Raw genomic sequence first — 25821 nt, 5'->3', positions numbered from 1 at the left:
GCTAGACATAAGGATACCTGTTAATAGGTCAGTGTAGGAAACATGTCAATGGGCGGGTTTGCCACAAACTTTTTGGAGAGGTCCTGGGAACAGGACAGGAGGGATGTTTCAGAGTTGGGAGTCTATCTCCTTCTCTGACCCCACTCCTGTGCCATTTCTCCTTTTTCCTTGGTTCCTGCCCTGAGAATTCCATGCCTTAAAATGCCCCAGGCCCATATCAGCACCCTGAGAGCTCTAGACAGGCTGAAAGGTACAGATTCCCCAGAACAGGATGAAGTGTCCTCAGAATAAATACATCATTGTGAAGGCCTTCCCTTGTGTCCACAGAACAGAGGCCCAAGTGAGGAATAGAGGAAAGAGAGGGGGAGGATATAACGGCTCCTAGAGGCCTCCTTTCTCTTTGTCCACTGATTTGTTTAATGATCATTTAACAAACATCAGGCACTGGACAGGATGCGGGAATCTGGCAGTGCCTGAGATGGACATGGTGCCAGCCTTCCTGGCACTAGGCCGCACTGATGCCCGGGCAGCATTTAATTCTCCTGACAAACCTGCTTCTGGCTACCCCAGCCCCCTGTGGGGAGGGCTGGCCCCAGCCAGCTGTGTTTAGAGAAATGCTCCCTCCCCAGTCAGAGCTCAGCTTAGAAATGCAGCTATGCACCTGAGCGCCCTCACACCTGTTTCCTTCTCTGCAGAAAAAAGAAAACTCCTCCTTCCACACAGGCTGGGGTGAGGCTTCAGGGAGGTCCCACACACCTGGCCTTGACATGCTGCCTTTAACAAACTAGCTTTGGGTCTCATGGTCTCACTTCCACACCAGGACTTGGCGGGGAAATTTCTGATGGTTTGTTTTTTCCCAAATTGAACATTATATTCCTTCTCCCCCAGCTCAACACCAGGTGCAATTTAGACTCACAACCAAACCCAATTTCTTTATATTTGAGGATGCCTTAAAAACATGCTGCTAGATAAACCTTCAACTTTTGAGAAGTTAACACAGTTGGCTTTTTTTCTTTATTAAATGTGTGGGGTTAAAGACACTGGACTCAGGCTCATGGTTTTCGTTTGTTCCAAGTGAAGCAGAGTTGGGAGAAGCTTTCTTGGGCATGACCAGGAAATTCAGGCTGTTGTGTGGTTCACTGCCTGCTAGCTGAGCAGATCACTCAGCCCTCAGCTTCCCCACCTATGACATGGCTGTAACAACTCTTTCCTCCACGGCTGCTGGAAGAATCGAGTAAGGTACAGAGCAATGATAAATGAAAATGCTAGCCCTGGAAAGTGTCCCCCTCCCCTGAGCTGCTCAACATCTTCCCTGTAAAGCACTAAAATGTCCTCTTGGGAAACCTGCATTCTCCCATTGCCTCCTTGCACCTGAGATCACCCATCTGGCCTCTGGGAGATCCCAGCCGTTCCTGGCACAGCTGCTTGGCTCTGACTGTTCTGTGGTTAGACCATCCAGCCTGCTGTTCTGGGGGAGTCTCTTTCTCAGGCTGGGCCCCTGGGGGAAGGAGCTGATCCCCATTTGGTAGGGATTAGGGGGAGACAAGCCCTGGAAAGGAGGCAGCCTGAGAGACATTGGATGAATGCTGTGTTGTATTTTTCAAATAACTCCATGTCTATAAAGCTAAAAATGTGGTTTGGCCTTACATATTTTATATGTGTATGTGTTCCCGGTACATTTCCTTCTAATTTTTAAAACCATACGTAGCATCAGGGACATTTAATCCATATGGTTCTGATTCCTTAACACTTAAATCATCCAAATGTTGTTTTGTAGGATCTATTTGCAAATCTCTTTACATAAGCCTTTAACTCACTCATTCTCAGGAGATGAAGGCAGGGTCCCTGGGTACATCCTCCTTCTCTTCCACTCTCTGCTCTCCCCACCTGGGCTGGCCACATGTCTTCATCACCTCTACCCTGGGACCAGTTGCTCAGTCCTTGCCCTCCAAGCCAGAGTGGACCTGGTGGGACAAAAAGACTAGACAGACAGATGGAGTCCACACTTCAGCCCCACCATGTCCTGGCTATGTGATCAACCTTTCATTAACCTCATAAATCCTTTCACTCACCTGTAAAAGGGGATAAATAATAACCCCCCTAAAAGATTGTTGGGGGGATTAAAAACAAGGTTATGTATAGAAAGCCCTTAGCCCAAGGAACAGGGCTTGCCACCCACAAGTAGGGCCTTCCTGAGTGCCACAGGGAAGTGCCGAGGCAAGGAGAGGCACTGGGACTTCATGGTCACACTGAAGGTCTTAAGGAATCTTGAGAAAGCAACACCAAGTGGGTAAGCTGAGCCCAGAGAAGCAACTGCCCATGGGAATGGGGATTGAGGCCAGTACTGAGCAGTGGTCATGGTGGCCGGGCTGGCAGGAGGTAATGGGCCTAGTGCCAGGAAACACACACGTAGAGCTTGGGTGGGAGTCCGGGTGGAAGGATAGGGGGCACCCCAGTGTGCCTTGCCCTTGGAGCCTGCATGTGCCAGGTAGGTGGGGAAGGGCCCTAAAGGACCAAACAGATCGTGCCTGACACTCCCACCAGGAAGGTGGCTCTCCCAGATGACAGGTACATGGGTTTTTCCACCTGGATGTCACCCACCCACCCCAAAGGGTCCCATACAGGCTAACCCTATATGCAAACACGAGCCAGCTCCTTAGCCTGGAGTTGTGGTCCAACTGCACACAGCCCCAACCCCCCACCAGTCTTTCCAATTTGTCTGCCTCCTTCCCCCCTTTCCAGGGCTTTCCCAAACATTAATACCCTTTTAAGTTGTTTCCCTGCCTTGATGGCTTTTCCTGGCTTTTCTGCTGATAAATACCTATCCACTCCTCAAAATCCAACTCAAAAGTCATCTCCTCTGACAGGTTATTCTGGAAAGGTTTATAAACATCTGACCCTCAGTTTGTGCTTTCCAAGTCTTTGTTTGACTGGGCTGAACTTACCAGGGACTTACCCTTGGGGACCTGTGCTGGATGCCAGAGGGATGGGTATGAATGAAAGTCACCCCATCCAGGAGCCCATCAGTTCTGCTTAAGGCAGACCCACATTTGACCTGCTGGCTTTCTGAGAAGGCAGATGGGAAGCCAAGACGGCACCTTTAGGACTCTGTGGCTACTAGGTATAAAATGGGAAATAAGTTGGGAGGATGTGGATGGCCAGTGAGACACAGCATCTAGGGGCTTCCCCAGGGCAGGAGCCTGCTGGCCAGCTCTGAGTGGACACCACCAGGTCTGTAGCTATGAAACAGGATTGGTGTCTCTGGCAATTTGAGAAGGAGCAAATCCCAGACAGAACTGTGTCTCCAGGACAGAAGAGCAGATGCTCAATCTAAAATTAGGCTGCTAACTGCGGCGTTATCTGCGCTTCGGGAGCAGATCTGCTTCTTACATCTGTCAGTGGGTAGTAGAGGAAAAGTGGGGCCCCTGCCTCCCTAGCGAGGCTGAGTGGCAATGATGACAGCCAGCTGGAGGCCCAGCACTCCGCAGCCTACCTGTGGTGCTTTCCTGGTCTGGCGGGGAGGGGCCTGCCCCCTGCCCGTCAGAAGCTGCCTCATCTGCGGGTGTCTGGCTGAAGCAGAGGGAGTGGTAATCAGGGAATGTTACTTCCCACTCCTTCTTTACTGTCCTCACCTCCATTCAGGGATCCTCTCTCTCCTCGCCTGCCCAAGATAGGCCCTGCTCTCTGGAAAGAGTGGAATCCCTAAGGGCCTTCATTTATTCTTCAAAACCACAGTTCTCACAATGGCCCTCAAGGCCATGTGTAATAAGGGTGGCACACTCCCACTTCAGGGCCTTTGCGCAGCCCCTTCGCTGTGAAGGCCTTGCCCTGACAACCCACGACTTAATTCTTCACCTGCTTCAAGTCATTGTTCAAATGTCACCCTCTCGATGAGGTTTACTGTAACTGCCCTATTTAAATTTGTGTCCCACTTGCCACCCCTGCCTTCCTGGTTCCCTTACTTCGTCCTACCTTGCTTCCATAGTACGGGTACACACTTCCTGCTAATGTGTTATATAATTCACTTATTTATTCTGTTTTCTGTTTACTGTCTGTCTCTTTCCCCCTCTTTCCTCCTCCATGGAATGTAAGCTCCGTGGGGGGAAGGAGTTTGTCCATTTAATTCACTGATATACTCTAAGTTCCTAGACCAGGACCTGGCCCTTAGTAACTGAATGTGTGTTATAGAAGGCACAAATTCAGGGGAGACAGAGTCATGGGGGCCCCAGGCAGCATCCTGTCTTTGCTAAATACTGGCAGTAGCCTTTCCAGAGGGACCCAGAGACAGAGTCCCTCTGCTGGGACTTCCCATGGGCCCTCTCTGGGCCTCTGTTTGCTCATCTGGTAACTGGGTAGAAGGTACCTGTTCTGCCCAAGAGCCTTGGGATGACAAGCTAGCCAAGTAAGTGTGAGAGATGTACATTTGCTCAGTAGCATTACTGAGTACTTTCTGGGTGCTAGGCCCCATATTGAGTACTAGGGGCCCACAGAGGAGTAACAGCTTGTTCCCATCAGCAAAGAGGCACTCCCAGGGAGTGGGACCACAACCAGATGTGAGGAGGTGGGAAATGCCTACTCATTTCAGGGAGCTAGAGAAGTGGGACCCAGCAAAGGAATATGTAGCCCTCCTGCATCTAGGGGAATTCATGCCTTAGCCATCTGGATGAGTCTGGGCTCTGTAAAGAAACAGAACCAAGGCCAGACATGGTTGTGCACACCTGTAATCCTAGCACTCTGGGAGGCTGAGGCAGGTGGATTGCTTGAGCTCAGGAGTTCGAGACCAGCCTGAGTAAGAGTAAGACCCTCGTTTCTGCTTTAAAAAGTATAAAAAATAGCTGGGCGTCATGGTGGGTGCCTATAGTCCCAGCTACTTGGGAGGCTGAGGCAAGGGGATCTGTTGAGCCCAAGAGTTTGAGGTTGCTGTGAGCTATGATGGTACCACAGCACTCTACTGAGAGTGTCAAAGTAAGGCTCTATCCCAAATAAATAAATAAATAAATAAACAGACCAAAAGCATATATATAATAGATAGAGAGACATGGATCTAGATATATAGGTGTAGAGCTATATAGGGTGTCCAAAAATTGCCCATAAAGTCAGCATGTATAGAGAAAATAAGATATTGTAGCTAAATATACCTTTATTTACAAAATATTCATTACAAAATTTTACAAAATACTTTTACAAAATATTCTCTACGTGTCAGCCACGCCACCTCTTTGTAAAATTTTGTAATGAATATTTTATAAATAAAATTATGTTTAGCTACAATTTCCTGTTTTCCTTATATGTGGAGACTTTATGGGTGACTTTTGGGACACCCTATAGATGTAGCTAGGCATAAAGAGATTTATTGTAAGGAATTGGCTCATGTGATTATGGAGGCTAAGAAATTCCAAAGCCACAGTCAGCGAGCTGGAGACCCAGGGGTGCCTGTGGAATACTTCTGCTTAAGTCTGAATGCCTGAGAACCAGGAGAGTCAATGGTATAAATTCCAGACTGAAAGTTGGCGGGATTGAGACAAAAACAGAGCTGATGTTTCCTTCTGAGTACCAAGACTAGAAAAGACCAATGTCCTAGCTCAAGCAGTTGGGCAAGGGGAGTTCCCTCTTATTTTTTTTACTCTTAATAAATCATAACTGTGTACATTAATGCATTTATGGGGTACAGTATGCTGATTTTATATACAATTTGGAATACTTACATCATACTGATTAATATAGCCTACACCTCACTTACTTGATTATTTTGTTAAGACATTTATACTCTACTGTTAATAGATCTGACATGTACCCTTGCAATATGCACCATAGGTGAGGTCCCACCATATAAAAAATGATGGAGACTTTACCTCTTTCATGTTTACATGGATGGAGCTGGAACATATTTTTCTTAGTAAAGTATCTCAAGAATGGAAGAAAAAGTATCCAATGTACTCAGTACTGTTAGGAGTTCCCTCTTAATGCAGCTTTTTTGTTCTATTCCAGTCTTCAGTGGATTGTATGAGACCTACCTTAGGGAGGGTGATCTGTTTTATTCCATCTACTGATTCAAATATTAATCTAATTCAGAAACACCCTCACAGACATACCCAGAACGATGTTTAGCCAACTATCTGGTCATTCTGTGGCCCAGTCAAGATGGCACATGAAATTAACCATCATACTCTCCTTCCTACCCCCAAACTGCTATTGATCCTTTACCTCCAAACCCAGACCCAGCCACCAAGTTCACATGCCTGCCTTTCCATCCTCAGCTGTCCCTACTACTCTGCCCAGCTTGCCACCCTTGGGGACACTGCCTCTGCCCTTAGATTTCCTTGACTCAGCCTTTTCTACATGGGACCCAGCCAGGTGCCCAGGACATTTTCTGGGACTCTCATCCTCCTAGTTAGAGTTCAGAGTCTGAGGATGAGCTGCAGGGAGGCCCAGGGAAGACAGGCCTTAGAGGGTCTGTTTTCAGACTAGAAGGTGGGTAGTGGACTGAACTTCCTGAAGGACCAATGGAGGCTCCATTTTCAATCCCAGGCAGAGTGGCATTCATTCCAGGTAAAAGGAACAGCATGGGCAAAAAAAGCATAGAGTATAAAAATTCACATTGTGTTCAAGTATTAGTGATCTGTCTTGCCCAGCCCAGCCCCTTTCCTGGGCATGATTCTAAGTGGAATGACTCCAAGGCTGAAGGATGGAGGATTGGAGTCCCTACTTCCTGCCTCCAGAGGTCAGCAGGGCTGCAGTGGGGCGGGGCTGAACAGGGATGGGGCAAGCCATCTCTACATTCCTTTGCTATTATTGGACAGAGGCTCCTGAAAGTAACCTTCAAACTAGACCCTACCCCTCCCATATTCATCTATCCTTCCCATGCCTTCAGCATAATTCACTGCTTTTATCTGCTGTTGTCATAGTTATTTTCCATAGTGTGCAAGGCCTCTCTGGAGCCAGACTAGCAACTGCCTGAGCACAGGATCCTTCATGCCTTTTTTGTCTTGCCCTGGGATTCCTTAGGGCCCACCCCTGCCCTAACTGGCCCTTGGCCTTGGGTTGGCCTCCTGGGCGGTATCAGTCACTGTTGGGGGAAGGGAGAGAAGAATCTAAGGCCATCCCAGAAGTTCCTGCCCGCTCTGCTGCTAACAAGAACTCTTTCTTGTCATGCCTGCTACACACACATACCTTGTGTGTGTATTTACAGGGCCAGATTTCATGCTCCTTTCCCCCTCCCTCACTTTATGAGCTATTGGCAAGGACTAAGTCTTATTCATCAGAGTATCCCCCCAAAGAGCTTGGGAGGCAGGGGTCCCTGTATCTATTACATGCTGGCTTCTGGTTTTGATACATAAAATGCATTTCCTCTTTAATTTCCTTGGCTCTTATTCAGTCCTCATAATCTTTCCCTGAGATGTGCAATCCTCCCCATTTTATAACTGAGAAAAGTGAGGCATGGGGAGTTAAGCAGCTAGTAAGTATCAGCACCAGGACCTGCACCTGGGTCTATAAAAGCTGATGCTGCATGTAGATTTCTGTGCCTTCCTGGTAAGCTCAGAGTCATGGGCAAAGTCAGTATTTATTGTTATGGGTGAACTTTTAAATCCCTTGGCTTGGGGAAACCTGTTCTCACAGCTGCCAGGAGAGTGTGGCTTGACTAATCTTCCGATTTCCTGGAACCCAAGGCCCCGCCTTCCCCACCTGGGGCCTGTTGGGCCCTGTGGGAGACCCCAAAACATAACTGAAAAGCCAGAATGAGGCAGTCCAAGCTTAGGCCAAAGTCTCAGTCCAAAGTATGGGAAAAGAGGATGCTTTTGTCATTTGGGGAAAACTAGTCAAGAGCTTGAGGCTACCTGGCCCCTTGTAGTTACTGTTTAAGGACAGGATGGTCAGAGAGGTGGAAGTGTGTTATTTAGCATGCTCTGAATACCTGCAACATTCCTGGAGCTAAGATATTGTCACTCATGGAGATGAGGAATTTACAGGGGCAACTGACACATGGAGAAATGCCCCCATACAAGTACGGTGGGGCACAAGCCAGGACAGTCCACACCAAGTGCAGGAGGCTCTCAGAGAAGGAAGCAACTATTGCCACCCGGGGTCAAGAGAAGCCTTTACAAGGGTGATGACCTTTGAGCTAGCCTTAAAGGCTGAGTGGAAGCTAGCTAGAAGGCTGAGTAGAAGCTGGCCAAGCAGAGATAGGTGAGGGGAACAGTGTTGGGAACTGCATGTGCAAAATGCACTTTGCAGGCTCAGAAGCAGTGAGAGATTGTGTGTGGTGGGAGCGTAGGGTAAAAGAGGAAGGAGACTTGGACAGGTAAACCCAGGCTCTGTAATTAAAGTCCCTAAAAGGTAGAGTAGTTTAGCTGGACAAGGATCCACTTGAATTTGTTTTAGAGAGTTCCACCTGTGTGGAAGATGCATTGTAGGGGCAAGCTGACCACAGTAGCAGGGAGAAGGCTGCTGTAACTTGTTGATGATGGCATCCTGGCCTGGGCAGCAGGGATGGAGAAGGGATTCTGGCTTTGGGCCCCGATATGATGGCTACCCCCATTGATGAAGATGAGCAATATGGTACAGGGAGGATTCCAGGTCACAATGTGGAACAAAGTCATAATTGCTATTGTCTATTGAGTACCTAATAAGTACGGGTACTCTATGAAGGGCTCTGTTGCAGTTATCTTGTTAAAACTTCACAACAGCCCTCTGAGATAAGGAAGTCAATATTGGGGGCATACCCAAAGTGACACAATTAATAAGTGGGGGGCTGGGTCTGAACGCAGCTCTGTGGCTCCAAGGCCAGATTTTTACCCACACTATCAGGTTAAATACTAAGTTAGGAAGCTGGAAATACTTCTCAGCCTGGGCAGAAAGGATGGGACTGAGTCTAGTGGGTCAGAGCCCAGGAGGTAATATCCATAAACTGTGAGAATCTCCAGATCTCTGTACCAGGAGAGACACTTCAGGTGTGCAACAGATCTATGGATAGAGCACCCACCACATACACACACACACACACGTGTGTGCACTCACAAACACACATCCCAAATAATAAAATGATATAATGCATCTGCACCCAGGATATCATCGCCATGGGGACAGGAGGTGCAGATAAGGATGGTTGGTAAGAAAGTATATGATCTAAATACACATAGCCCAGAGAGCCCACTGGGCCAGTTACCCAGCTCTACCTTGAAAGCCCTCCCAAGAGCACCAGCTCCTTAGGAATGATAGCGTGTTCCAAAAGCCTATCTGTAATTTGGCTGTTAGAAGCTGGAAACAAAATTTCACAGAAAGACTGCCTTCTAGATGGCAGATCAGATGCCAGCCCTGCACTCTGCTCCAATCTCTTTTAGCTTGCAGAGCCTCTACAGTGTGATGCTGGCTTTACAGCAGAGCCAAGCCCAGTGAGTGTGTATTTGTGTGTGTGTGTGTAGCATTTCCACGGAAACAAGTGATCAGCATTCTAGCATGGGACACCTGAACCACAGTCTTCTTGAATTATAGCCCTGAAGTGGAATGAATCTTATCTCCCTATTTTGTGTGCCCCACTCCTCTCCGTGCTTATCATGTAGCTGTGTAGCATTTAGCAAGTTACAGTGGGGTACCTATTTACCTGTCAGTCTCCATCCTTGGATGGAACTCCTGGAACACAGGCTGTGTGTTGTATGTTCCCAGCACAGGGAAGGTGCCTGATTCATGTTTGAGGAATGAAGGAATGTGGGAAGGCCCTCAGGGCCAAGTGCTGGGACTTTCTCAAGACCTGGCCCAATTACATGCAAGGGATGGGGCTGATAGGAAGGAATTGGCACCTGGCACCACCTGCCTTCCAGATACAGGGTGGGAAAGATGCCCTGGGCTCCAGGGTTGGTGTGGTGGCTCACAGGGCAGAGTCTATCTCTGACTGCTAGCCTCAAAGCAGTGCTATTAGCCCCTACCTTGTGTCCCAGAACTCTAAGCCTGAGTCCTGAAGATCTTCTAGCCTTCATTGAGAATTGGCACAAGAATCAGTGTCTTGAGGTGGGGATAGGTGGCTCTGGTTGTTTGAGTACTCCCTGGCTGATTCTCCTGGCATGGGGGATGGCCATATCTGGAGAGATCTAAGTGGCTTAGAGGGCTCAGGAGAATCAAGTAGGACTGTGTCTGGTACAATGAAGATGCTGCATAAACTGTGCTTCCTTCCACACCTTCCCCTCCACCTTGTAATGGCCAGTGTGGGACTCAGTGTGTTTAGGGGCTAGCATTGGATGTCCCAGGCTGCCTGGGCCTGCAGAGGAGTTTGCCAAGAGAAAAGAGGAGGCAGACAAATCCCAAGCCATACTAGCTTCCTGAGCATCCAGTCTAAGCTAGCTGAGAACCCAGCCTTCCATCCCATCCCCCAGCTTCCTAACTCAGCCCTTAACCAGATGCTGTGGGTCTGGCCTTGGAGCCACATAGCTGAAGTCAGACCCCAGATCCATACTTATTAACCTTGGATGTGTCCTCCATAATGACTTCCTCATCTCAAAGGGCTGCTATGAAGTTTTAACAAGATACTGCAACAGAGCACTTCTTAGAGTACCCATACCTATTAGGTGCTCAATAAACAGCAGCAATTATGGCTTTGTTCCACATTGTGACCCAGAATCCTCCGCATACCATACACAAGACCCTCAGCCACAGTTCTAGGTTGAATAAATTGTGCTCCTCCTCTGATTAGTTTGTCTTCGGATTTGCCTCTCAAGATCATTCATTCACTTAGCAAACATTTGTAAAATTATCAATCCTGGGAAGGGAGAAGAATCAAGATGGGAAGTTCCCAGCAGTTCTCAGTCTGGAGGGAGGAGTGCCCTGCCCCCCCCCAACCGACTGCATTGGGGGGGCAATGGGCATGTCTGTAGAAGCAGGAACTATTGAGTTGTCTATAGTAGCACAGGAGGGCGACTAAGTCCACTGGGGAGATCTGGTGGAGCTAGGCCACCCCTCAAAGGAGAGGGGGACACTCAACTTTGGGCAGAAGCAAGGCTCTCATCTGAGCCTTTGTGTGGGTCACCCCTCAGGGAAAATGAATTAAAACAAAGAACCCACTTCCTCTGCCTGGAGCTGCTTCCAGCCAAAACAGTAAGCAAGACAGCTGAGGCAAGGCAGGAAGGGAGGGAAGGCAGGGATCTGTCACAGGGCCACCCCACCCCAACTGCCTTATACAAGGGGAAGACCAGCATCAAGGGCAGGTTTGATTCAAGGTGTGAAGGACAGCAGCAGGGTAGAGGGCATTTCAGACAAGGGAAAGACAATGCGAAGACTTCAAGGAGTGAAAATGGGTGTAAGGTTGTGCATGTGTGGGGGGCATGCCCCGGACAAGAGTGTGGTGGGCCAAGCTGCAGAGATGCAGCTGGTCAGTGAAGCCTTGCATGCAAAATCAGGGAGTGTGTGGTCTTTCCCTTTGGGGTTTTGTCAGAAGGGGATGACCCAATTAGAGCAGGGATTGGGCTCTGGGAGCTGATGGAAGTTGTGAGAGACTGGACAGGGGACTTGTCCACAGAATAGCTGGACAGGAGACTTGTCCACAGAATAGCTGGGAGGCTTGGCAGCCCATCAGTGGTTGTGCAGCTATGTACGTGAGTATGCAGGCCCATGTCCAGCTGCAGTCACACCTGCCTTTGTGCAAGCCCTGGAGCCATGAGTTACCCGCCTCCGTCTCTAGGAATGTAGTGCCCTTAGAAGCTGGGGCTCCCTCCATTAAAACTGGGGGTCTGGAAGAGTCTGTTTCATCTGACCTGAGTTTGGATGGATGGTAGCGGCTCTGTCAAAGGCTGTTGTGTGAAGGCACAGAAATACCCAGGGCCACTAGTCCTGCCCCTCGGGCCCTGATAAGTTTGAGGCCATCACTTTGGAGGCAGAGGAAGCCTAGAGTCACCAAGGATCTTTCCTGGAAGCCCTGGTCAGCACAGTGATCAGTTACCCTGTGGGTCCATGAACTTTCATGACCATGAATGAGATAGCCTAGGCACCCTAGGCACTTAACTTACCTCACTCTACCCAAGTTTAGCCCCCACCCACCACCCCCAGTTCCATGACCTCCTCCTGAAGCTGTTCATGGAGTCAGCCAAACCTGGAGTCAGCCCTGGTTCTATTATGGCAGAGGGTTGACCTCTGCCAAATCACCTGAGACATCTAAACTTCAGGATAAACCTCTGCAAAATATAGATCATGATGCCTCTCAAGGTCTTGGTCATTCCGCAGAGGGGGGAGTCTGAGTCGGGGCTGGCTCAAATGCCATGCTTTGTCCTGGCCAGAGCAAGGATCATAGTGACTCAGGCCCAAATCCTGGGATCGGGCAGTTTCTGGTAAAGTCAGGCTATTGGGAAGCCCCAGGGTGTCCCCCACCCCCACCCAGGCCAGAGCCCAGGGAGGCCCAGGCAGGCCCACCCCGCCCAGAGCTCATTAAAGCGGATTCCCGCGTGGGGAGGCGAGGGCTTCCCGGAGTGGGTCTGGCACCTAGAAAGAAGGCGGGGAGCGCGCACTTTGGGGACTGCGATGGACGCCCGCAGGGCCAGTGTGCGGCCAAGGCGTGGCGCTCAGCGGCAGGGCCCCAGCGGCGGCGACCGGGGCTTCCCTGACTGCCCTCCCCAGAGCGCCCAGGAGGAAATGACAGCGCGGGAGCCGGGGCGGACGCGGAGGGAGGGGCGGCGCCCGGAGTGACACGGCCTGTCACCCAGGAGGCCGCCGCGCAGACCCTCCCAGAGGCCGCCAGGAGCTGGGGATTCCCCAAACGAGGAGACCTTCCCCTGGCAGCCACCAGCCGCGTCCTGGTCCCACTGCGATCCCGGCCGCGAGGGCATCCCAGGAAGGCCGGCAGCGAGGCCAAGCGGGCTGGAGAGGGCCCTGGGTAGGAGCGGGGTCTCCGGGCTCAGCGACAGGAAACTCTGGGGACTGAATGGAAAGAAGTGGGTGGTCCGGTCCCTGCGACTTCCCCTGACATCACTGCCCAAATAAGGAGCTTCCAAGCGGCCGCAGGGCGGCCCGGAGCCTCGCCCGCCACCAGCGCCCGCCCGCCAGCCCGCCCCGCGCCCACACCGCGCCGCGTGGGCCGCCAGCGAGCGCCCGGGCCACCGCCGGGCGGAGCCGAGCCGGGCGGAGCCGAGCGCGCCGGCGCTGCCGAGCCGCGCGGAGGCCGGGCGCGCAGCCCAGCGCAGCCCAGTCCAGCGCAACGCAGCCCAGCCCGGAGCGGCGGAGCCGCGGCTGCCGGAGGTAAGCAGTGAGCGCCCCGCGCGCGGCGCCCGCGCTGAGGCCTGGCAGCCTGGCAGTCTCGCAGCCGGGCATAGTCGGAAGGGCAGCCGGGGGCTGGAGGGAGCCACGCCGGTGGGAGAGGGCTGGGCGCGAGCGCGCGTGCAGGAGCGAGTCGGTGCCAACTCCTGGGACCCTCGGTGTGAGGGGCCCTGGCTTCTACGCAGCCTGAGGTTGCCTGATGCCACGGTCTCTGCCAGCGTCTCTCAGACACTACTTCTGTCACCACCCTAGGGTGACACAAGCGTTCTCGCATTCACACAGTTCTATAGCACACACACTCCTGGCACAGCCGTTGGCGTGCACGGCCTCTGTGTCCAGCTCAGGCCCTCCCGCCACCACGGCGCTCACCCCTCGCGCTCTCGCACGGTGGGACGCGGCACAGTGGTGGGAACTGCTGAATGGGTCTGGCAGCCCTAGTGGCGCTTTCCCCTGGAGGCCGTGGCAGTCTCAGACTGTCCCAGCCGACCAGCCGTGGGCTCCTCCGGGTCATCGCGAGTGAGTTCAACTAGCATTACTCTGGCTCTTGTGGAGCTCCTCTCTTCCTGTTGGCACCGGGTTCTGGGGGCACTTCCTAGGGGGCTGTACCTGGTATAATCGGAGGGTGTGGTGACTGGCAGGGAGCACTCCCGCCTCGCAGCCTGGGTGTTTCCAGAGCATCTCCTACTCCGTGGGCATTTCTGGGGGCACCGTCCTCTACCGCCCTTCACCAATGCAGGGCACTTGGGCTTCCGGCAGGAGTGCTGGTGGCTGCAGAACAGGTGTAGACTTGGAATCTTGCAAGGGTCTCTATGTAGTGGCCACAATTGCTTTTCTATAAAAATATATTTACTGATGGTTTAATGAATGACATAGGGGAAACTGATAGAGCCAAATTATGGGTCCATCACTTAACTGGCTCTAAGCAGATTCTCCTCCAAGCTGTGTTTCATTGGCTGAAAAAAATGGGGCTGAGTGTCCTCAGAGGTGTGCTGTCAGAGAGAATAGAGAACATATAAGTAAAAAATGCTTTGTAAATGTAAAGCCCTGTGCACATGCCAGTTACTGTGGTTTGGATGATTTCTGGGTTGGTGTTTGTCATGGCTTTGCTCTGTGACTTAGAACACCATTTCTATTCCATCATCTGCCAAAAAGAGGGCATTAATAGAGACCTATGTGCCTGCTAGCAGATTTTCCCAGTATGTTCTGTGGAACATGACTTCTGAAAGCTGTTCCCAGAGTAAAGGTTTCCCTGTTTGAAGTATGGCAAATTCTGAAAGTGCTCTAGCATCCTCTGGCCAATCACAATCCATATTAGCAAATTACAGGCTCTGAGAAGTCCTGCAATTAAAGAATGTGTTTAACTTTGTCAAACCCAACATTTTCTAATTTCATCTAGGGCCCTTTTCACATTACATAGGCTTGCACTCCGATGTGGTGGTGTACAGTTGCCACCAAACTTTGAGAGCTAAGTTCTAATGCCCTGTCTTCATGTAGAGTGAGCAGAAGCCCGGAGCCATTAGTTAAGTGGCTCACCAAAGATCACCTAAGATCAACCAGTAATTAGTGGTAAAATGGGGACTAGAACCCAGACTCTCCATCCAGTTCTTTCCCCTCATGGAATTATATCCAGAAGTTGATAGTTCTCTTTGAGAACCGATCTTGTTGGTTTATGTGGATATTCTGCAGAATGTAAATGTATTGCATAAAGATTTAAATGATTTATTATTAATGAATTACGTGATGATCAAGCACCTACTGTGTGTCATTTGTTTCTGGAGTTTAGCACGTAAAGTTCAACCAGCAGATGTGGAACCTACGGTAAAGAGCTCAGTAATGGTGCCACAGTCGACTCTCACACACGCACATGTGTGTGCACTTTTATCCACTCACATCTATACACATGTCTGCCCTACACATGCACGTACATTCACACACCCACTCCTACACACGCCACACATTTGATCCTGTACACTCATTCACTCACACATCCATTCCTACACATGCACACACTCCTCCACACTCTCGCACACTCCATCCTGCACACTTGTTCACATTCACACATCTGCTCCTACACAGACTCTCACACACAACCCTGTTGTGTTCAGAGCTGCAGCCAAGAGGCAGTCATGGCAATAGAGATGCCCCTTAGTCCCCATGTTCCCAAGAGCTGGTGGGAGTGCTTGGTGCTAGCTCCCCAAGATGAGTACTGAGCAAGTGGGGAGCCTTTCAGGGCCAGCCCAGTGCTGAATTTCCTCTGTGTCTCCCAATTCCTTCCATCTGCCAAATTTACTGATATTGATCAATTATCATTTTGTTGTATATGATGGGACAACTAGGGCTCTGGCTTCTATTATGTTTTTGTTTTAATCAGCTGTCAAAGTCTTGTGAGGACAAGGACCTCAGTATATAGCAGAATGCCTGGCACAGAGGAGGTGTTCAATATGCATTTATTGAATGAGTGAGTGTTTGCTGGCTGCTAAGATGGCTACAACCCAGACCAGCATCTGGGAGAATTCACTGAACATGTTTGCTGAGTGCCTGCTGGGCCCTAAACACCGTTCTAGGGATTACAGCAATGAAAACTATTTAATCCCTTGTTCATGGAGCCTGCATTCCAGTGGAAGAGAGATAATGAATAGTAATGGACAAGATAAAACTAAACAGTGATATACACTATGGAGAAACTCAACAAGGCAGTGTGATGGAGAATGTCAAGGAGGAACCCAACAAGTGACCCAGAAAGTTTTCTGAAGAGTTGACATTGGCATTTTGTTTTGTTTTGTTTTATTTTGGTTGGACACAGGGTCTCATTTTGTTGCCTGGGTTAGAGTGCAGTGGCATGATCATGGTTCACTGCAACCTCAAACTCCTGTTCAAGTGATCCTCCTGGCTAATCCTCCTGAGTAGGTGAGACTAGAAACATGCATTCCTGGATAATTTTTAAAATTTTCTGTAGAGAAACTATGTTGCACAGATGCTATGATGCCCAGGCTGATCTCGATCTCCTGGCCTCAAGCAATCCTCCCTCCTTGGCTTCCCAAAGTGCTGGGATTATAGGTGTGGGCCATTGTGTTGGCCAGGGAGTTGACATTTATGAGACCTCAATAATGAGAAAGTGACAACCATTCAAAACTTTAGGAAAAGAGTATCCCCAGCAGAACAGTAGGTAAGAAAGGAAGGAACTGGGCTAAGAGACCAGGAAGAGGCTAAAGCTCTCTCCTGATTCTCTTGCCAACACCCTTCAGGGTGGGTAACTGATGGTGTTTGATGTGGGACCTAATTATCTTCCTGGTTCAATCAATCAGTAAAGCTAAACTCAGTGTGTGCTGGGCTCTGGGGAGCGGGGCTGCCTGTGCTCTCTCAGAGGGCTGCCCTCTGCACTTTGTCTACCTTCCATCCCTGTAAATGAGGAGGGGATTGGACCCTTCAGGCCCCTCCCAGATCTACCATTATAGAATTTGATGCTCTGTTTGCAGAAGATTCAAGGCAATTCAGGTGGTCCATCTGGAGGGATGGTGAATTAGTTGTGCTGCTTCCATTATTAATAATCATGATGTCATACATCTGTGCGGTTCTTGATTGGCTGCAGAGCACTCTCTCCTATTACCCTGCTCACTGTGGACTAATCTGCCAAGTGGCAGGAATGGGGAGGTGGAGAGCACTCAGACACCATCACACATGCCACAGGCTCACATAGGCCACTTCACCTCCCCGAGATTCTGCTTCCTCTGCTGCAAAGTGGGGTTACAGGAGAGCCCAGCTCCTGAGGCTCTTGGTGGGGTGAAGTGCAGCACATGGTAGGCACTTAGTAACTGTTGCTTCCCATTTTACAAATGAGGAACTCAGAGCAAGAGAGACTATGACTCTTATCTGCTTCTGTATCCCTTGTCTTCCCAGCCCGGGGCTTTGTGTATATGATAGGCTTTTGATACCTTCTGTGTTGGGTTGATTTTCCTAAGGTTGTTTCAGCTAGGACTGAAACCCATGACTGTGTGCCCCAAGGTTCTTTTCATAAACATTGCACTGTTTGGGAGTAATCATCATGACTAGTAAAGACAAACCTTCATGTCGCCCCCATTTGTGGAGGATCACAATTATTGTTGCTTTGTTATGAATCCTAGAATTGTAAGATCTCAGGAGTTCAGAGACCAGAGGCGTGATATTCTTTCTAAATCAATGAACAAATTTCTTAAGAAATATTTTGGAACCTTCCAGAAGAGGGCGTAGATGTGAGAAAATAGTCTCCTGAGAACTAACAGCAGGGGTTCTTGACTAGGAGTGTCCTTCACTGTCACCGGAGGGCTTTCAACAGGAGAGCTCCAATTCCACCTTGATTGTCTGATCAGAGCTTCTAGGAACAGTGTGTGGCCATGGAGAAGCACCCAGGCACTAGATGCCTAGCCTGCGGGTGAGCAGCCAGTCAGTTGGGACCCCAGGAAGTCAGGCAAGGCTTCCGTCAGCCTCACATTCCACCCATCCTTAGCTGTGGTTTAAACCCCCTTGTCTGGGCCCACAGCAGCCACACCATGGGAGCACCAGCTATGGAGCTCCCCAGATATGAATTCGCATCTCTTATGTTATAGCCACGCACCTCCGCCAAGTTCCTTTGTTTCTCCTCATCTTCAGTTTCTGCATCTGCTCACTCATACCTACAGGGTGGCTGTCTACATGACAGGAAACCACCTATGTCAGATATCTGTACCTGCCATGTGGTAGGTAAACAGTAAACAACTTCAGTTGTTATTATGAAAAATTAATGATCACGGGCAGCACCTGTGGCTCAGTGAGTAGGGCGCCGGCCTCATATACTGAGGGTGGCAAGTTCAAACTCAGCCCCAGCCAAACTGCAACAATGACAAGAAAATAATAAATAAATAAATACATAAATAAATAAATAAAATGACACCTTTAAAAAAAAAGAAAAATTTATGATCACTGAAACATCAGTGCTGTCAATTGGCTACTACTAAAGGGGTCAAGAAAATGAACCAATTTGCCCCGAACACCAGGCTTTAGGGAGCAGGGTACATTCCATGTGACAAACACCAGTCCTAGAGCTAAAGAATTACCAGCTCTTTGCCTCATAGCTCCAGCTCTAATGGAGAGCTGCAGGCTGAGTGGGGGCCAGGGCCAGCCTCACTGCCCACACCTCTGACAGATCAGCGGCCTCGGACAGGGGCCTGTGAGGTTTGGAGGTCAGTGGTGAGTTCAGAGTTGGGTTCACCTCTACCAGCCTCGTCTCCTGTTCCCAAGGCTAATGAGCGTGGCTGTTGAAAGGTAGTACCTGGCTCGTGAGAGTCTTAGCAGGTGGGGATTCTCACCTCACTCTGTCATTTATTCATTTAGTCAGTAGGGGATTGAGTCCTTCCAGGGGCTTAGCTGTGGCCTCAGCACTAGTACAGAACCTGTGTCCTTAAGAAGCTCAAAGTCCCCTCTCACTGCCTATTATCCACATGACCGCGAGCAGGTTGCATTTCCTCTCCAAGTCTCAGTTTCTGTTATCTCCAGAATGGAATCATTCCAACTACTTCAACAGAGCAATATTTTGTCTTTTAAGGACCCACTCCTCTCTGGACTGCTGTCTGGGTTTGAGGGTCTCTGATAGAGTGGTTGAGCAGAGAGAACAAGGGCTTCATTGCCAGGAGGAATTCTGAAACTGGTTTTGTCCCTTATTTGTTATGTGGTTTGCTGTGTTTCTCTGTGTTTCTTTTTCCTTGCTTTAAAATAGTTGCAGGGCACTATGAATGTTACGTGAGATGATCACACAGAGTATCTGGCTGTCAACAAATGTGACCCCTATTTCCTTTCTGTCTGGCTGTTAGTTCTGCTCTTCTTTTGAAGAGTCAGCCCAACCCATCACTGCTCAAGTTCAAATACCCAGGAATAGTCAGGTGTAGGCAGGCAGTAAGATTGGAGCTCCAGGTAATAAGCACATGTCCCTTGGTGAAAGGTGAGCATGGGGAAGTGGTTCCAGCCCACAAAGGCAGCAGGGCCATGGTACAGAACCAGAAGTCCTGAGTTCTGTTCCTGAATCTGCCACCAAGTCACACTGTGTCATTTGCCAGTTTTCTCCCCTCTCAGAACCACAGTATCTCCATCTGCAGCGGGGGTTTCTTCCTGCTCTGAGAAGGCTGTGGGCTTTTGATGTGCAAGAGCTGAGTGGATACAGTAACAGGGCTGGGGGATTGTACCAGCTTTTTCAGGCCTGGACGCTATAGGAATTGATTGTGTGGAGAGGCCGGCAGACAGGCTCTTGATAAGGAAGAGACTGTGGTTTCTAATTGGTACAGCCACTCATGGGAAAGGAGGCAGGAAAAGGAACATTAATGGCATTAAATTAAATTAAAAGAAAGGCATTACTCTTTTTTTTTTTCCTTAAAGAAGACCCAAAGTTCTCTGAGCCATCATCTTCCCAAACAGCTTCACTCTTTTTGAATTCGACAGTAGGTTTTGGTGTAAAGAGTTGTTTTCAGGTTACCAGGGAGGAGGCAGGAGCTGGTAGAGTAAAGCTGAGCAGCCATTCACCAAGCAGGTATCCACTGAGCACTCACCAAGCGTCAGGCACTACTCTAGGCACAGGGATACAACAGTGACCAAATCAGACCATGGCCAGTGCTCTCATGGAACATGTCAACTAGCAGAATGGTGCAGACCTAGAACCACTAATGTGTCAAACAGGGTCAGTGCCATGGAGAACCATAAGCAGGGTGGTAAGTTCAAGGATACCAGGGTAGGAATTGAGGAGCTCTTTCATGTTAGGGTGGTTAGAGAAATTGTCACTGATAAGGTGACCCATAGGCATAGCCGTAAAAGAACAGACTAATTTAAGGAGAATTTCCTTTCTCTAAGGGGTACACGGAAGTCAATGAAATATCTCACTTGACAAAGCTGAAATGGACAGCTCAGCCCGACAGCTCAGCCTCTGGGCCATCCTGCTTTAGAAATAGCATTCTGAGTCTGCTTAAGGATAATCATTACAGCAACAGCAATGATAGTTACTATAGGTAACAGTGGTCAGCTTCGGATAGGGCTTTAAGCCTTCAACTGCCTGCTCATCAACTGGGCGCCTGTGGTCAGTGGTTAGAGCGCTGGCCCTGTGCACCAGCAGTGACGGGTTCAAACCCAGTGCAGGCCTGCTTAACAAAAAAACAAAATGCCTGTCCATGAATGAAGATTGTCTCATTCAGCCCTCTCTCAGGGTGTAAGGTATTATCTCCATACCTCAGAATCTGAGAACTATATATATGGGGTGATGAGTCCAAGACGGTATGACAAGTGAGGGGCAGGGCAGAAACTCAAACCCAGACTTGCTGCCCACTGGACACTGTATTTCTCCCTGCAGGACAGTAGGGATCTGCCACAGTACCCAGCACACCACCATGAATGCAGTAGAGACTGAGACCAGTTTCTTGGGAACAATAATAAATCCATAGACTATGGAGATACGGCCATGAAATACCATGTGGTTTGCTGGATTGGATCCTGGAACAGAAGAGGGACATTAGTGAAAAAACTGCTTGGAATACGAATAAAATGTGTGGTTTAGTTACTAGTAACATACCAAGGTTGATGTCTTAGTTTTGACAGGTACACCTTGTTCTGTAAGATATTAACATTAAAGGAAGGGGGTGAAAGGGATATGGGGTCTTGTTCTATTTTGAAAGCTTTTCCATCCATCTAAAATTATTCCAAAATGAAGATTTTATTTAAAAATAAATGAATGAGGCCACACAGACTCCTTCTAGCTGGCCTCCTCAGGATTACTTAGGAAAGCTGTAAAGGGTCATTAAGTAATTAAATCTCTGCTACTGGTCACCTCAAGAGTGTGACGTCAGCTGCCTGTGTGAGAAGGAGCAAAGGTGTAAAGCAGTGGCTATAATCACACTGGCAGAAGAATTTTCTCTTGGCTCAGACTCCTCCAGGGACTGTCCAACTGAATTTCAAGTTTGCCATATAACCTATAGCTTAGGCTACACCAAGGATGCCCTTTGTATTTGATGGAAGTTCACCATCTCATTTTCAGTTGGTGCTATCACAGGCAGATGAAAACCTAGTTTTATTTTTAGAGTTATATTGTGTGACTATATGAATTATAGTGACTCATGGCTAGGAAGGAGTAGCTGCAAGGTAGTGAGAATGGAGTCAGAGAACTTGAAAGCCCATTAAAAGAAAGCTGGTTTTCTGGTTGGGTGCAGTGACTCACTCCTGTAATCAATCCTAACACACTCTGGGAGGCTGAGGCGGGAGGATCACTTGAGGTCAAGAGCTAGAAATCAGCCTGAGCAAGAGAGAGACCCTGTTTACTAAAAATAGAAAAATTAGCTGGGCATTGTGGTGGGCACCTGTTGTACCAGCTACTCACAAGGCTGAGGCAGGAGGATCTCTTAAACCTTGGACTTTGATGTTGCCGTGAACTAGGCTAACACCACTGCACTCTAGCCCAGGCAACAGAGTGAGATTCTGTCTCAAAAAAAAGAAAAGACAAAGGAGGGAGAGATGTTATGAAATGAAGGAAAGAGACCAAGGGCCAAGGGATTCTGAGTGAGATTTGGTACCTGATTCCCCATTCACAAAATAAGTGGGTTGGCTTAAGTGAGTCCCAGGGGACCCTCCAGCTGAAAACCACTGTGCAAGAGACTGGTCCAGGCTTACCCTGCACCGGTGGAGCCCTGCTGCCTAGCCTGTCTGGAAGACCTGGTCTTCTGATGGTTTTCTCAGGGCTGTGATCACTCCACACGTTCTTGCCTTGGCATATAGGCATTTACTGTCTCCCTAAAAGAGGAGAGAGGCAAAAGATGGTCAGGGTGGGCAGGAAACCGTCATCTTATGTATAGAGAAACCTCAAAGCACTCAAGCTAGACCTCCCATTTGATCCTGCAATCCCATTACTGGGCATCTACCCAGAAGGAAATAAATCCTTTTATCATAAGGACACTTGTACTAGACTGTTTATTGCAGCTCAATTTACAATCGACAAAATGTGGAAACAGCCTAAAGGCCCACCAACCCAGGAATGGATTAACCAGCTGTGGTATATGTATACCATGGAATACTATTCAGCCATTAAAAAAAATGGAGACTTTACATCCTTCGTATTAACCTGGATGGAAGTGGAAGACATTATTCTTAGTAAAGCATCACAAGAATGGAGAAGCATGAATCCTATGTACTCAATTTTGATATGAGGACAATTAATGACAATTAAGGTTATGGGGGGGAAGCAGAAAGAGGGACAGAGGGAGGGGGGTGGGGCCTTGGTGTGTGTCACACTTAATGGGGGCAAGACATGATTGCAAGAGGGACTTTACCTAACAATTGCAATCAGTGTAACCTGGCTTATTGTACCCTCAATGAATCCCCAACAATAAAATAAATAAATAAATAAATAAAAGTAACATGAATTGTTGACTTAAAAAAAAAAAAGAAAGTATCTAGTATTTAAAGGGGTAGGATATGCACTCCAAGATGAGATTGTTATTTTAAGCACGCTCTTATCTTGTGAAATAAATCCAGCAATTCCCACTATGTGTTTGTAGAAGTGCTGTGGGATGTAAAGATATGTTACAGGAGAAATCAAAGTCCTGAACCAAGTACTTTTGAGAAAGTTTAAAGGCCCTTATACTACACAGCTTCCCAGAGTCTTTAATATGCAACGGTGCATTGGAAATCTGCAAAAAAGTATGTGTGTATGAGAGTGTGTGGAAGTGTTCTAATGTGTGAGTAGACATGAGTATTGAAGTTCAACTTCCCAAGACTGATCAATCAGAGGACAAATATATATGCATGCGCACACATATATACACATATGCATACTCCATAGAAAAACATTCTGAGAAACACTAAAGTTATCTGAGGTCAACGCTGAAAAAATTTAAAGTGAATACGTAAACAATGACTCTAAAACTTGTTCCTGCTTGTTTTATTAGTTTCAGCATGTCAGTTTCTCACAATTTTTCCAAGTTTGTTAACTTCTTTTTCCTTGGAAGAAAAGCTGGCTTACAAATGATGCTTCCCCCTTTCCTCTGCATTGTGCTTGTGGGAGGCAGAAATATTGTGTGTGTGTGTGTGTGTTCATTAAGAGGAGGATAGCGAAGCTCGTGCGACAAATCAGTGGTGGGTTTGTAACCCAGAAACCCACATGTGACGTTAGTGTTTGGGGAGGTAAAAGAGAAAGCTCATTAAAATATGCTGCTAAAAACTAAAGGCTGGTTGTTGGGCCTGGTTGTCACGTGCGGGAGTTCCCCAGCACCTGCCTCTGCACAGGTGTGTCTGTTATACTGAAGGGCAGACGCCTTTACTCGTCAGTGTGCCCAGTCAGTGGAAATGCCTGGGGAGGCAAGAATACCCATTGATTTGATGGTGATTTCTTCACCCTACTGCTGCTCCCAGTTTTCACTGCTCAGTGGTGCTCACAGGGAGAGGCCTGTGAACCACCTGTCCTGCACTTTAAAAGGCCTTCCCAGCCTGGGCCCCACATCAGCCTCCACTTTCCCTGACTCCCACCTCTGTGTGTAAATCCTCCCCCCTCCCAAATCCCACCTCTTACTCCTCCAGACACATCCTCGTGAATGTCTGTGTCCAAGCTACAGGTCAGGGGCCAATTCCATCTTATTTTTGCCTCTTTTCAGACCTTGAACTTTTCCTACTTGGCATATGAGAATACTCAAGAGATTCCATCAATAAAGGATAAAGGGAAAGTTTACAGGAGAATTTTCTTTATCTATGGGTTGGATGGAAGGGATGCATAGGGAGGCTTAAGAAACAACTAATTTGAGGATAAAATGGTTAGCTTAGCTAGTCCCTCAGACTCGGGCCTGTCCTTCATATGACATGTGTGACCTCAGACAAGTTATTCAAAGTCCCCAAGCATCCTTTTTCTGGGCTATAAACATGGGTTGCTATAACCAGCTCTCAGGATTTGACTCAATGCTGTGGGTTTTGTGGGGAGTCTAGAACAGTGCCTGGTGCACCAAAAGCTATATGTGTTTATTTATGAGACGAATTCTACCAACAAACTAAAAACATAAACGAGTTTAAAAACATGCACAAAAAAATATAAACAGGTAGTATGCAAAGAATTATAAATTAAAATGATATTATTTGATCTATAAATAGCAAAAATGTAAAAAAAAAAAAAGAAAGAGAGAGAGAAAAGTTCTAGTTCTGGCAAGGATCAAATGGTCTTAGAAGTCTAAACTGATTGGTAGGGGCAGTGGCTTATCCCTTTAATTCCAACACTCTGGGAGGACGAGGAGGGAAGATGGCTTGAGCGGAGGAGTTGGAGACCAGCCTGAGCAAGAGTGAGAGATCCCATCTCTACTAAAAATAAAAAACCAGCCAGGAATTGTGGTGGGTACCTATAGTCCCAGCTTCGTGGGAGGCTGAGGCAAGAGGATCACTTAAGCCCAAGAGTTCAAGGTTGCTGTAAGCTAGGACACTATGGCACTCCAGCCTAGGCCAACAGAGTGAGACTGTGTCTCAAAAAAGTAATTAATTAATTAATTAAACTAATATCAGTGGGATTATAAATGCACATACAGTTGTCTAGCAGTGTCCATAGGAGATTGGTTCCAGGATCCCCTGTGGATACCAAAATCCTCAAATGCTCAGTTCCCCGACATAAAATGGCATAGCAATTTGCATATTACCTACACGTATTCTCCCATATACTTTAAATCATCTGTAGATAACTTATGATACCTAATACGATACCTACACATAACTTCATTTGCATGAATTCAGTTAATACTTGGTGTGTGGCAAATGTGAGTCTTTCTTTTTGGACCTTTTGGATTTTTTTTTCCACAAATGTTTTTGATCCATGGTTGTTTGAGTCCATGGATGCAGAACCCACAGATACAGAACTCATAGATATACAAGGATGATTGTACCTACTTTGATCCAGAAATTCCCCAGCTATAGAAAAATATATGGACACAGGCTGGACATAGTGACCCATACCTTTAATCCCAGAACAGGGCAGGAGGATCACCTGAGCCCAGCAGTTCAAAACCAGCCTGGGCAACACAATGAGACCCTGTCTCTACAAAAAATAAAAATAAAAAGATTAACTGGGCACAGTGGTATGTGCCTGTTGTCCTAGCTACTTGGAAGGCTGAAGCCGGAGGATTAATTGAGCACGAGTTCAAGAGCACTGTGAGCTATGATCATGCCACTGCACTCCAGCCTGGGTCATAAAGCATGACCCTATCTCTAAAAAGAAAAAGAAAAGTATATGTACATAGAATTAAATACATACAAAGATGTTCCCTTGGCATTGTTCATAGTAAAGAGAAATTGGAAGTGACCTCAATGGCCAGGAGTATCAATGCTTAAAACATTTGTACCATGGAATACTTTGTGGCCATTTAAAATGAAAGAAGTGAATTTACAGGTCCTGACGCGGGAGGATATTCAGAACATCTTCTTAACTAGAAAAAGATTTCTGTGTGACATGATTAGCACAATCCCGTTTTTATACAGAAAATGATAAACAATGTGCAACAAATGTGTGTGCACATGTGGATATGTTTCTGTGCTCATGAAAACAGCCTGGGAACGTACCCAGTGGAACACCAGTGATAGTTTCAT

General features: G+C 48.0%; 1 protein-coding gene across 5 annotated transcripts in view; it reads left to right on the top strand.

The window, feature by feature from the left end:
- Nucleotides 1-25821, top strand: part of HIVEP3 (HIVEP zinc finger 3) — a 523619-nt gene that overhangs the window by 374742 nt on the left and 123056 nt on the right. The window contains exon 1 of one of the 5 annotated variants that reach the window (XM_053576637.1): nucleotides 13109-13212. The exons of the other annotated variants lie outside the window; for them this stretch is intronic. The gene's annotated coding sequence lies outside the window, so the exon portion shown is untranslated. Of the gene's footprint in view, nucleotides 1-13108; nucleotides 13213-25821 lie in introns of those variants that run through there. 5 annotated transcript variants of the gene reach the window in all.

Source organism: Nycticebus coucang, chromosome 22, assembly GCF_027406575.1.
Source record: "Nycticebus coucang isolate mNycCou1 chromosome 22, mNycCou1.pri, whole genome shotgun sequence".
Classification (NCBI taxonomy): Eukaryota; Metazoa; Chordata; class Mammalia; order Primates; family Lorisidae; genus Nycticebus; species Nycticebus coucang.
This window is presented reverse-complemented; position numbering and strand designations above follow the sequence as displayed.